The 14,420-nt window shown below is 43.1% G+C and overlaps 1 protein-coding gene across 3 annotated transcripts in view; it reads right to left on the reverse strand.

Moving 5' to 3' along the window:
• The window catches only part of NIM1K (NIM1 serine/threonine protein kinase), an 86,063-nt gene that overhangs the window by 18,717 nt on the left and 52,926 nt on the right, over window positions 1-14,420 (reverse strand). The window lies entirely within an intron of this gene.

Genomic DNA, 14,420 nt, shown 5'->3' on the forward strand with positions numbered 1-14,420 from the left:
AAAATGTGGTATATACACCATAGAAGACTACTCAGCCCTGAAAAGAATGAATAATGTGTTCTGCAGCAATTTGGATAAAGCTGGAGGCCATTATTCTAAGCGAAGTCACTCAGGAAAGGAAAATCAAATACTGTTTATTCTTACATATAAATAAGAGTTAAGCTATGGTTATGAAAAGGCATGGAGTTTGGAGACGTAGAAGGGGTAGGGTGGGAGGGGGTGAGGGATTAAAAACTACATATTGGGCTTTCCGAGCCCCTGGCCCGTGGGCGTCAGGTGTGAGCTGCGCCCTCCTCTCTGAGGGTTTGTGGCCCACTGCTCCTTCGCAGCTGGCTGTCCCTGCAGCCATCGCTCACGCTCCGCGTTGCAGAGAAGATGGTGGGTCGGAACAGTGCCATCACCGCCGGTGTATGTGGGGCCCTTTTTATCAGGTACCGCATCTACTTCGATGCAAAAGACGAAGTGACCCCAACTTTAAGAACAGGCTTCGAGGCCGGGCGCGGTGGCTCAAGCCTGTAATCCCAGCACTTTGAGAGGCCGAGGCGGGTGGATCACGAGGTCGAGAGATCGAGACCATCCTGGTCAACAAGGTGAAACCCCGTCTCTACTAAAAATACAAAAAATTAGCTGGGCATGGTGGCGTGTGCCTGTAATCCCAGCTACTCAGGAGGCTGAGGCAGGAGAATTGCTTGAACCCAGGAGGCGGAGGTTGCGGTGAGCCGAGATCGCGCCATTGCACTCCAGCCTGGGTAACAAGAGCGAAACTCTGTCTCAAAAAAAAAAAAGAACAGGCTTCGAAAACAAAGAAAGAAACAGAAGCTTGCCAAGGAGAGAGCTGGGCTTTCCAAGTTACCTGACCTTAAAGATGCTGAAGCTGTTCAGAAATTCTTCCTTGAAGAAATACAACTTGGTGAAGAATTACTAGCTCAAGGTGAATATGAGAAGGAAGTAAACCATCTGACGAATGCAATTGCTGTGTGTGGACAGCCACAGCAGTTACAGCAAACTCTTCCACCACCAGTGTTCCAGATGCTTCTGACTAAGCTCCGAACAATTAGTCAGAGAATTGTAAGTGCTCAGAGCTTGGCTGATGACGTGGAATGAGAAACAAATATCAACATAATAAAATCTTAGTTAAATATTTTTTAAATTCTTGGTAGTTGAACAGCTCTAGGGGAATAAGAGCAAATATGCTTGTTATGAACTACACTAAAATCTACCAAAGTTAAGGTTTACTTGGTGTAGATTCATTCGTCTATTTTATTTATTTTTCCCAGTGAAAAGTGTATTTTGATAGAGAGCTTTTCATTTTATAAATACACTATGAGTTACGGAAAAATCATGAATATTGTTTATTCCTGAAACATAGTTAAACTATACATATGACATGGCTTATGTTAAAAATACCCAGTGCTCAGTTTTGAAGGATAGGCCAAAAACAAGACAAGTACAGGAGAAACTGAAGAATGAAGAATGCACACTTTTTAAATTTCAGCTCATACATTTTGCTGTAAATCTGGAAATTTGATAGACTTGATTATGTTTGTGAAAACTGAGCATTAAAGTTTTGAGTGACCAAAAAAACAAAAAACAAAACAAAACAAAAAAACTACGTATTGGGTATAACGTACATTACTCAGGTGGCAGGTGCACTAAAAACTCAGACTTCACCAGTATACAGTTCATCCTTGTAACCAAAAACTACTTGTACCCCAAAAGTCATTGAAAAAAAAATGCATAAGTAAAAATGTTCCCAGTAAAGATACATACAGGCCAGGCTCAGGGGTTCACACCTGTAATACCAACACTTTGGGAGGCCGAGGCAAGAGGATTGCTTGAGCCCAGGAGTTTGAGACCAGTCTGGGCAACATAGCAGGACCCCATATCCACAAAACATTAAAAAAAATTAGCCAGGCATGCTGGCATGCCCCTGTGGTTCCAGCTACTCCAGAGGCTGAGGTGGGAGGATCGCTTGAATACAGAAAGTCAAGGTTGCAGTGAACTGTGATTGTGCCACCGCACTCCAGCCTGGGTGACAAAGCAACACCCTGCCTCAAAAAAAAAAAAAAAGTTTACCAAAAGACTTTTACTAGAATGTTCACAGCAATATTATTCATAATAGCCCTAAATTGGAAACTAGCCACATCATCAACAGTTGAATGGATAAATAAATTGTGGTACATTCATACAATGAATTACTACGTATGTGTCAATGAGCATGAAACATCTAAACTACATAAAACAGTATGGATGGTATTCATAGACAATATTGGACAATTGAGGTAAGACAAAATAATACATACCGGATGATTCCATTTACGTAAAATTTAAAACAGTCAAAAGCAATCTACAGTATTAGAAGCAAGGATACAGGTTACACTTGATGATGTAGTGAATAGAATGAAGGATGAGCGAGTGGAGGGGAGCACTCTGAGTACCAGAAATGTTCTCTGTCTTGATGTTGGTGGTGCTTACATGGGTCTTTTCAGTGTGGAAAATTCATTGAAATGAATACTCATGGTTTTTACACATTTTTTGTATGATATATGTTAAACATAAAAAGGTTATATGTGTGTGGTTTTTTTGGTTTTAGTTTTGTTTTTAAAGACAGGGTCTTGCTTCTTGCCCAAGCTAGCTAGACTTGAAGTCCCAGGCTCAAGCAATGCTCCAGGCTTAGTCTCCCAAGTAGCTGTGGACTATAGGCATGTGCCACCATGGCAGGCTTAAAGAAAAAAAAAAGTTATATAAAAAAAATTACCAGCCAAGCACAGTAACTCACACCTGTAATCCCAGTACTTTCAGAGGCCAAGGTGGGTGAATCACAAGGTCAAGAGATCAAGACCATCCTGGCCAACATGGTGAAACCCAGTCTCTACTAAAAATACAAAACATTAACTGGGCATGGTGTCACACGCCTGTAGTCCCAGCTACTTGGGAGGCTGAGGCAGGAGGCTGAGGAAGATTGTCCATGATCAAGACCCTGCCTACATCAGCTTGAACCAGGGAGGCGGAGGTTGCAGCCAGCAGAGATCACGCCACTGCACTCCAGCCTGGCAACAGAGCAAGACTCCATCTAAAAAAAAAAAAAAAAGATTCACAAAATAAGCCTCTCTTGACTCCACTTCCCCCTCTAGCGTTAGACCTCTTTCCCTCATTCTCTTTATGTGTGTGTGTGTGTGTGTGTGTGTGTGTGTGTGTGTGTATACACACACACACACACACACATTTTATATATATATATATAATCATATATATACATATATATGATTGCATTTTAGGTTTGGGGGTACATGTGAAGAACATGTAAGATTGTTGCATAGGTACACACATGGCAGTGCAGTTTGCTGCCTTCCTCCCCATCACCTATATCTGGCATTTCTCCCCATGTTATCCCTCCCCAACTCCCCATCCCCTGCTGTCCCTCCCCTAGTTCCCCACTACAGACCCCAGTGTGTGATATTTCCCTCCCTGTGTCCATGTGTCCTCATTGTTCAACACCTACCTATGAGTGAGAACATGCAGTGTCTGATTTTCTGTTCTTGTGTCAGTTTGCTGAGAATGATGGTTTCCAGGCTCATCCATGTCCCTACAAAGGACACGAACTCATCATTTTTTATGGCTGCAGAGTATTCCATGGTGTACATGTGCCACATTTTCCCTGTCCAGTCTATCATCAATGGGCATTTGGGTTGGTTCCAAGTCTTTGCTATTGTAAACAGTGTTGCAATGAACATTCGCGTGCATGTGTCCTTACAATAGAACGATTTATAATCCTTTGGATGTATACCCAGTAATGGGATTGCTGGGTCAAATAGAATTTCTATTTCTAGGTCCTTGAGGAATCGCCACACTTTTTCTTCCACAATGGTTGAACTAATTTACACTCCCACCAACAGTGTAAAAGTGTTCCTATTTCTCCACATCCTCTCCAGCATCTGTTGTCTCCAGATTTTTTAAAGATCACCATTCTAACTGGCGTGAGATGGTATCTCAATAGTTTTGATTTGCATTTCTCTAATGACCAGTGATGATGAGCATTTTTTCATATGTTTGTTGGCCTCATATACGTCTTCTTTTGTAAAGTGTCTGTTCATATCTGGCAAACTCTGAGGCAGAGGTTCAAGTGCAAGCAGTTTATGAGGGAGGTGATCCTAGAAAACCCTAGTAGAGGGATGAGGAAGTGAGACAAGAAAGGCAGCCCATAAAGGGTGTTATTAACCAGGTGTCCAGTGAATCCTGCTAAGCATTATCAGGCCTTAATTTTATTGTGAGGAGAGTGAGAGAGCTGAAGTATTTTTACATCAGCTCTTGCCGGTCACTTGCTGGCCACTCCACCAGGAAGCGCATTCTGTATTTCTGGGCTACCATGCATGCAGAGTAGGCTCCAGTGGCTAGAGAATGCACAGAGGCAAAGAGACAGAGACTAGCAGCTAAAGGTCAGTCCTGCAAGCACTGAAATGGTCAGACCCAAGGGGACATGGGGGAGGTGCTCAGTGTCGGCTCTGTAGTGTCATAGACGTGTAATAGGCATGTCAAACATAACATGTTCAAGACTAAGCTCTTGATTTCTCCTGACACAAACTGGCTTCTCCTACAAGCTTCCCCATTTCAGTCAATGTAAACTGTTCTTGTGCTTACCTAACCTTTCAATACTTGACTCTTCTCTTTTATATTCCACTTTTTCTTTTCTTTTTCTTTCTTTCTTTCTTTTTTTTTTTTTTTTTTTTTTTTTTTTTTTTTTTGAGATGAAGTTTTGCTCTTGTCGCCCAGGCAATAGGGCAATGACATGCAATCTTGGCTCACCACAACCTCTGACAGTCTATTTTCAACAGAGCTTCCAGAGTGATCCTGTTAAAGCATAAGCCAGATCATGTCACTTCCCAGTTCCCTCTGATAGCTCCTGTTTCACTCCGAGGAAAAGCCAAACTCCTTATTTTGACAAACTTGGTCCTCCACAATCTGTTCCCTGTTATGTTCCCTATTACTCTCTGCCCTTTCCCCTCAGCTGAGTCAGGAGTACTGTAGGCATCTCCCGTCTGGGCACTCTTACACCTGCTATGCCCTCTGCTTGATGGAGTTCTCCCGTGCATGGCCATTTCCCTCATTTCTTTCAGTTTAATTATCACCTCCTCAGTAAGGCTGTCCTGGCCAACTTATCTAAAAACTATCATCCTCAGTGCTTTCTATCTCCCCTCCTGTTCTCTTTTCTCTCTTATCACTTATCACTACATAACACAGTGAATATTTTACACATTTATTTTTGTCTACCTTCTCTCTCACTAGAATGTAAGTTCCATAAGGACAGAGATTGTGTCTATTTTGTTCACTGCTGTATCACCAGTCCCTAGAATAGTGGCTGTTGCATAGGAGGCACTCAACGAGTATTTGTTGAGTGAATAATCTCACTGAAGAATCCAAAGTATGATCATCACAGCGTGCACTCGATTTGCACCTGGCTTTTCACTTACTCTCATGTTCCGCTCATCTTCCATGTTAGCACAGAGTCTTCACAACCATTATTTCCCATGACTATGGAATCTTCTATCCAGCATATGTGCTTTACTTAGCCATTCCTACATCATTGGATCCCATAAGTTATTACTAGTTCTCAACACTATAAATAACATGACAATAAACATTTATTTGGTTATAGTATTTCCAATATATGATTTATTTTTAGGATGAATTCCCCAAAGCCACTAAGTTTCCATTTTTAAAGTAAGAATATACAATTTCAAATTGCTACTTTAATGAATGTATTCAAGAGAAGGGAATCACTTTTAAAACCAGTGAGCAGCCCGGTGCAGTGGTGTATGTCTGTTCCCCACACTACTTAGGAAACTGAAGCAGGAGGATTGCTTGAGCCCTGAAGTTCTTTTTTTTTTTTTAAGATGGGTTTTCACCGTGATGGCCAGGCTGGTTTTGAACTCTTGACCTCAGGTGATCCATCCACTTCAGCCTCCCAAAGTGCTAGGATTACAGCTGTGAGCCACCACACTCAGCTTCCCCGGAGTTCTTGAATAGCCTGGACAACCATAGTTGAGACTTAGTCTCTAGAAAAAGCAAAATAAGGCTGGGCATGGGTGGCTCACGCCTATAATCCCAGCACTTTGGGAGATCGAGGTGGGTGAATCACGAGGTCAAGAGTGAGTTTGAGACCAGCCTGGCCCACATGGTGAAACCCTGTCTCTATTAAACAAACAAACAAAAAATTAGCAGGGCATGGTGGTGCGTGCCTGTAATCCCAGCTACTCGGGAAGCTGAAGCAGAATAATTGCTTGAACCTGGAAGGCGAAGGTTGTAGTAAGCCAAGATCACACTATTGCACTCCAGCATGGATGACAGGGCAAGATTCCGTCTCAGAAACAAAAACAACAACAACAACAACAACAACAAAAACCCACAACTCTTCAGTAGCTTCTTGATACCTAAAGGACAAAATCCAGATATGCAAGAAGATGCCCCATTACCAAGCCTCTGCCTGCATCATCCACCTTGTCTCTTTCACATGATTCTGTGGGTGCACCTCATGCTCTAGCTTTGCTTGAATTACTTTTAAATCTCCACACACTCCCCACACTGGTTCATGCTTCTATGTACTTTACATCTTATCTCTCTTTCTGGAGCTCTCGTTCCCTTTCCTCCTGCAAAATTGCTCCTCAAATCTCAAAACCCATCACAAGGAGCCTTTCCTGCTCCATAGACCCTTCCTGGATTCACTGGGCACAGGTAAGCACATCCTTGCTGCCTTATTCTAGACAGCACTTGTCAATTGTTTCCTGTCTGTCTCCATTAAACTGCTCCAAGTTCTTTATCAGGCAAGAAGTCCTTACTCATCCTTGAAAGGTCCAGAACAAAATATCTGCCTACACACATATATACATACATACACACACATATACCACACACACACACACACACACAGGCACACACACACATATATATATAAAGGAGGAAGGCCAGTTGTGGTAGCTCACACCTGGAATCCTAGGCTGAGATGGATAAATTGCTTGAGCCCAGGAGTTCAAGGCAACAATAAGCTTTGATCGTACCACTGAACTCCAGCCTGGGCAACAGAGCGAAAAAAAAAAAAGGAAGGAAGGAAGGAAGGAATTAATAGATAAATAATGTGGGAGGAAGAAAAGATCCTAGAAACATGAGAATAGAGTAACAGGAGGAAGAAGTCAGAAGGGCAGCGGCAGAAAAAAACCGCCCATATCTGCTGCCTCTTCTTTTGTTTGTGACAACAGATGGGACATAAAATATTCAGAAGCCAAGTGTATCATCTCTTATGAGAAATTTCTAATCAGCCTAAAAGGTGGCTCATGATGATTCTCAACCTTCCCTATCAGCTTGGAGAGCAAGGGAATTTCAAACTGTGAGCTATAAAAATAAACCCCAGCCATCAGGGGCCCATATTGGAGCCTCCCTTCTAGAGATCCAGAGCAGTTGGTGCTTTGTATTTATTTATTTTTTTTAACTTTTTAGACTACTGTTCTGGGAGCTGCTCCTGGCACTGAAAGTCTCTGTTTTCCTGGGAATCTCCTCTATTATTCAAACTGTCCTTATATTCCTAGAAAACCTGATGACAATTCTGGGTAAGTTGGTTTGGTGTAGGGGCTATATCTGTACAAACCACTATCAATTTTTGTGCTCCTTTCTGCACATACTGTTCCAGAACCCCACACAAGGCACCCACCAGCACAGCAGGAAAATGCCATGCTCTCTGAAACTCAGGGACAAGTATGAAGTTCATGTTGTAATACAACAGATAAGCAGTCTATGGAACCCAAGAAGTAAGCCAGGATGTAAACACCAATTTTTTTTGTTTTTGAGATGGAATCTCACTCTGTTGCCCAGGCTGGAGTGCAGTGGCATGATCTTGGCTCACTGCAACCTCTGCCTCCCAGATTCAAGTGATTCTCCTGTTTCAGCCTCCCAAGTAGCTGGTACTACAAGTGCATGCCACCATGCCTGGCTAATTTTTGTATTTTTAGTAGAGATGGGGTTTAGCCATGTTGGCCAGGCTGATCTTGAACTCCTGACCTAGGATGATCCACCACCCTCGGACCCCCAAAGTGCTGGAATTATAGACGTGAGCCACCACACCCAGTTATTCCACCTTTTTTCTTCTGTCCTTTCGTATAATATCCTGTCTACAGAATTGGGCACAGTCTTGCTCCTGGCTTGTAGAAACTTCTCGGCTTAGCCAGCTAATGTCTCTATGGTAGATATGTCTGTCTTCTCAGAGAAACTTCTTTGAACCTTTGGCTCTGCTGAGAGAATAGTGGCCCACGTGACTCAAGGGCTACAGCTCACTGACATGAGCACGCCCTTGACTCAGAGGCAGCTCACTGTCGGCTGGCTAGTAAGCAAGTGTATTCTTTCTCTTTAAAATTGGAACTGAAACAGAATGAAACACGTGGGATGGAGACGGTCAATAAAGCAGAGAGTTTTTGTAGATGTGGGCCTGGCAACAACCATTTTTGGCCATGCTGTGCCTTCCGATAATTAAGGGTGGAAAACCAATTTGCAGAAAGAGGTATAAAGATAGAACGGATTCCTCAAGGAAAGTAGAAATGAGAAAGCACACAGCACCACAGAAAGTGAAGAAGGAATGAATAACATCTTAACATCCGGCCCTACTTCCCTGCTGTGGGTCCACAGAATTCCCCTGCACTCAGTACACCTCCTTCTATGTGAGTTCCTGTAAACAGGTTCTAAACCTTGGGACAGCCCCTTCTGAGCTTTCATTTCCTCCTCTGTGAAACATGGGAGGACTAGATGACGTCACTGCTTCCCAAAGTGGAACCTTTAAGACTCATGAGGCTGAAATGATTTTAGCACATGGAACAGCCTTAAATAGCACTGAATCACAGCATAAAACATGATTCCCACTTCAGTTCTCCTTAATTCTCCTAATTAAGGCAAAAGGAAAGTCTGAGATTGACTGTTAACATGTTTTAAAAATTACTTTTTGTTACTTGGTAATTTTCCCTGTTTAATTTGTTTTATTTTTACAATCACCTTCTATTCATAGCAAGTGATACTTTTTTGTTATTGTAATAACATTAAATACTCTTTTGAAATAAGTTTAAGTAAAAAGTAAAGTAATAGCAATGACAGCTACCATTTTGAGTGGCTACTATGTCATGTACTTCACATATATTATTGCCAATTTCCCCCAACAAATCTAAAAATCATTATCACTGTTTTACAGCGGAGGCAACTGAGGACCAAAGAGATTAATATGCCTGAAGTCAGAAGCCTAGTAAGTTAACTGAATGAGTGTTTCAGATAAATTTGTCTGGTCCCCAAGTCCACACTTTTCCTACTGTTCTATCCTGCTTCCTTTCTATTGGAATCTAACATCTGAACCCACACTCACATGAAACTGCTCAAAGTTGGCCTTATGCAGCAGGCTTTGCTCAGATGAGCTCTGTGACCCTTCTGCAGCACTGGAAACTCTTTTCTGAATTCCTCTCCTTTTTTGGCTTTATCCAACTCCTCTTGTAATCTTCCAAATCACGTCTTCTGTCTCAATTTTTTGCCTTTCATTACCCTGGCAAACATTTTGTCTTTTGCCTTTCATGCTGGCTCTAGGCTGCTGAAAAGCAACATTAGTCCCTGTGAGATTTGAGTTACAGGTAAATCTACTCTATGAGTTAGGATTCAAAAGCTGCTCTTTCAATCTGGTGCTGTGTGTTAACATTTTTCTTTTTCTTTTTCTTTTTTTGAGACAGAGTCTCTCTCTGTTGCCCAGGCTGGAGTGTAGTGGCATGATCTCAGCTTACCACAGCCCCCACCTCCTGGGTTCAAGTGATTCTCCTGCCTCAGCCTTCCAAGTAGCTGGGACTACAAACATGTGCCACCATGCCCAGCTAATTTTTGTATTTCTAGCAGAGATGGGGTTTCACTATGTTGGCCAAGCTACTCTCTAACTCCTGACCTAGTGATCCACTTGCCTCAGCCTCCCGAAGTGCTGGGATTGCAGGCATGAGCCATTATACCCAGCTGGCTACAATGTTTCAATGCATGCTCTCTGACCAAGACAGCTAACTTCTAGGAATGTATGCTGAGAGAAATCATAAATATATGCAAAGAAATATGGAAAAGGGTAATCTCTGTAGCATTCTAATTAACAGCAAAACTTTATAAAGTTTAGCTGACCAAGACTTCTAACTTCTAGGAATGTTCGCTGAGAGAAATCATACATCTATGCAAAGAAGTGTGGAAAAGGGTAATCTCTGTAGCACTTTAATTAACAGCGAAACTTTAGAAATGATCCAAATGTTAATCAATGGTAGCTAAGTTAAAGAATTTATGGGCCGGGCGCGGTGGCTCAAGCCTGAAATCCCAGCACTTTGGGAGGCCGAGGCAGGTGGATCACGAGGTCAAGAGATCGAGACCATCCTGGTCAACATGGTGAAACCCCGTCTCTACTAAAAATACAAAAAATTAGCTGGGCATGGTGGCACATGCCTGTAATCCCAGCTACTCAGGAGGCTGAGGCAGGAGAATTGCCTGAACACAGGAGGCAGAGGTTGTGGTGAGCCGAGATCCTGCCATTGCACTCCAGCCTGGGTAACAAGAGCAAAACTCCATCTCAAAAAAAAAAAAAAAGAATTTATGCTGCAGCTAAATGTGAAACAATGTGAAACAATATGTCCTCTTTCAAAGATGAGAATATAGATCATAAATAGATATAGATATATAAACATATATTGATATTGAAAAATATCTATATTTAATGACATGGAAAAATTATGGTGTTCATGGAGCAACAGTGAATGGTCCCATTAGCATATTTAAAACTACTCCACATATAAAATATCAACTAGGATGTAGAACTAGTTATTGAGGTGAAAAGAGTTGTTCATCACGCTTCTCCACAGTCCCCCTCAGTGACTGCATCCATTTCTACAATCACCTCGATACCAACTCTGGTCTGACCTCATGCCCATGCCCATGACTGGAGCATGCAACTGCCCAGTAGACAGCTCCTTCTGGATGTCAGTGTTTTCACTCATCGTTTTTCCTCCCACATCTGCTCTTTCTCCATATTTCCCTATTCCTATTAAAGGCATCACCCCTGTTTTGGTTCACACGGTCAACTAAAGCAAGGTCATTGCCTTCTTCCACTCTTCCATCTTCAGTGCTACATCCAATCAGTTACCAACTGTGATGGTTAATTTTATGTGTCAACTTAACTGGACCACGTAGTGCCCAGACATTTGGTTACACATTATTCTGGGTGTGTCTGTGTGGGTGTTTTCTCAGCTGAAGACCTGAATAGAACTAAAAGACTGAGTAAATGGGAACTGCTTCTGCCTGACTGCCTTTACCTGGGACACTGGTCTTTTTTGGCCTTCAGACTCAAGCTGAATGTGGCTCTTCTTGGGTCATGAGCCTGTTGGCTTTCAGACTGGAACTTAACCTGCTGGCTCTCCTGGGCCCCCATCTTGCTGACTGTGAATCTTGGGGCAATCTCCATAATTGTGTGAGCCAATGAGCCAATTCCTTGTATCTCTCTCTCTCTCTCTCTCTCTCTCTCTCTCTCTCTCTCTCTGTCTCTCTCTCTCTCTGGTGCTCTCTCTCTCTCTCTCTCTCCCATTGGTGCTGTTTCTCTGGAAAACACTAACATGCCAGTCCTCCAGATTCTTCTCTTTGGCGTCACCAGTTCCTCTTTTCTATTTTCACTGCCGTCCACCTAGCTCAGGATATTCTTCCCTGTGGCTGGACCATCACCATGATTCTGGATAGCTCCCTGTCTCCTGCATCTCTTGCTCTTCAACCTTCATCCTCACCACTATAGGGTTAATCTTCCAAAAGTCCAATTCTAATGACAAAAATTTTAAAGAGTCTTCATTGTGAGAAAAACAATTCAAAATCCTGGACCAGGCGCAGTGGCTCAAGCCTGTAATCCCAGCACTTTGGGAGGCCAAGGCGGGCAGATCACTTGGGGTCAGAAGTTTGAGAACAGACTGGCCAACGTGGTGAAACCCTGTCTCTACTAAAAATACAAAAATTAGCTGGGCGTGGTGGTGCACACCTCTCATCCCAGCTATTCGGGACACTGAGGCAGGAGAATCTCTTGAAGGAGACGGAGGTTGCAGTGAGCTGGGATTGTGCCACTGCCTTCCAGCCTGGGCAACAAGAGTGAAAAACTCTGCTTCAAAAAAAAAAAGGAAAACAATCCAAAATCCTTGGATAATGTTCAAAGTCCCCTGTGATTCAGCATCAGCTAAGGTTCCCAGCCCTTCACCCTACTTCTCCTACTGTCAGGGTCACCGTACAATATGCCATTTCCCCACATTGATGCTTTCGCTCATGTTCTCCTCTAACCTCCAACCCACCTCTGTCCTATAATCACCACCTATCCAAAATCGTATCCCTCCTTGAGGTGTAGCTGAAATTCAATCTTCACTTAAAGCCTTCCACAGTATTCCTAAGGTGGAAGAGTCTCTTTCCTTCCTTTAAGCACATAGCTTTCCTCTTCTATGGTTTTCAAATTCTGGTTTGTATTATACTTATTTGTACATGTCTTCTCTTCCCTAGTACTTGAGGATGAAGGCTGTATCTATTTCATCTTTATATCCTCCAAGGCCTAATATAGTGCTTCTATATTTGAAAGTTAAATGTAGCATGAAAACCTGACACAGTATTCCATAATTGATTTTAAAGTACAAATGGTACCTGGATTATCAATTTGTGGCACACACCAAAAAAAGCACTATTTTAAAAGCTGTCTGCAGTATGTGCAAGTTGCTGTAGGGATGTATTTCTTAGTGCTACATGTCAATTAGAATCACCTAGGGCCGGGCGTAGTGGCTCATGCGTACAATCCCAGCACTCTGGGAGGTTTAGGAAGGTGGATCACAAGGTCAGACATTCGAGACCAGCCTGGCCAACACGGTGAAACCCCATCTCTACTAAAAATACAAAAAATAGCCGGGTGTGGTGGTGCCCACCTATAATCCCAGTTACTCGGGAGGCTGAGGCAGGAGAATTGCTTGAACCCAGGAGGCAGAGGTTGCAGTGAGCCGAGATCTTGCTACTGCACTCCAGCCTGGGTAACAGAGTGCGACTCTGTCTCAAAAAAAAAAAAAAACAAAAAAAAAAAACCTGGAGAGTTCTTTTTTTTTGAGACACAGTTTCGCTCTTGTTACCCAGGCTGGAGGGCAATGGCACGATCTCGGTTCACTGAAACCTCCGCCTCCTGGGTTCAGGCAATTCTCCTGTCTCAGCCTCCCATGTAGCTAGGATTACAGGCACGCATCACCATGCCCAGCTAATTTTTTGTATTTTTAGTAGAGACGGGGTTTCACCTTGTTGACCAAGATGGTCTCGATCTCTTGACCTTGTGATCCACCCGCCTTGGCCTCCCAAAGTGCTGGGTTTACAGGCTTGAGCCACCACACCCAGCCCCCTGGAGAGTTTTTAAATACTACCCATGCCCAGTCCCACTCTAGACCAATCACATAAGAATCTCTAAGGGTGGGTTCTGAGCACTAATTCTCTTTTAAACCTTCCCAGGTAATTCTACTACACAGTCAGTTGAAAATTATGGCTGTAGGGAATGGCAGCCTAACTGATCTCAATTTGTGTATTGGGATGGGCAGGAATGAACTTCTGATAAAGATACTTTAGTTGATCTTTGGTTGTACAAAGGCAAGGCTCATTAAGCAACTGCAAAATAATGCCACTAACTAACATTTGTTGAGCAAGTATTAACCCTTATGATACCCTATGAAGTAAGCACTGATACTGCCTGCATTTTAGCCATGAAGTATCTAAGGCTCAGACAAGTACTTTAATTTACCCAGATGAGTAAGTAGAGTAGCTAAGATGTGAAGACATGAACCCAGATACTCAGGCTTCAGAGCAAGAGTATAGAAGAAGTGAAACTCTAGTGACGTGGGAGTGTGGGGTGGATGTGCGGGGGGAGTACATGTATGCACGCATGTGTGTGGAGATTTTTCTATGAAGGTCAAGCACAGGGATTGGAGGGGCATGGGATACGGGGTTGGAGAACAAAAGGAAGCAAAAGACAGCTCTAATAAAAGAAAAGAGAGGCCCGGTCTCAGTGGCTCAAGCCTGTAATCCTAGCACTTTGGGAGGCCGAGACAGGTAGAACACAAGGTCAAGAGATCGAGACCATCCTGGTCAACATGGTGAAACCCCATCTCTACTAAAAATACAAAAAATTAGCTGGGCATGGTGGCGCGTGCCTGTAATCCCAGCTACTCAGGAGGCTGAGGCAGGAGAATTGCCTGAACCCAGGAGGCGGAGGTTGCGGTGAGCCGAGATCGCGCCATTGCACTCCAGCCTGGGTAACAAGAGTGGAACTCCGTCTCAAAAAAAAAAAAAAAAAAAAAAGAGAGAGGCCTTGGAGACATGGTGGCTGGCCCAGTCCAAGC

The sequence above is a fragment of the Saimiri boliviensis genome, chromosome 1 (assembly GCF_048565385.1).
Source record: "Saimiri boliviensis isolate mSaiBol1 chromosome 1, mSaiBol1.pri, whole genome shotgun sequence".
Taxonomy (NCBI): Eukaryota; Metazoa; Chordata; class Mammalia; order Primates; family Cebidae; genus Saimiri; species Saimiri boliviensis.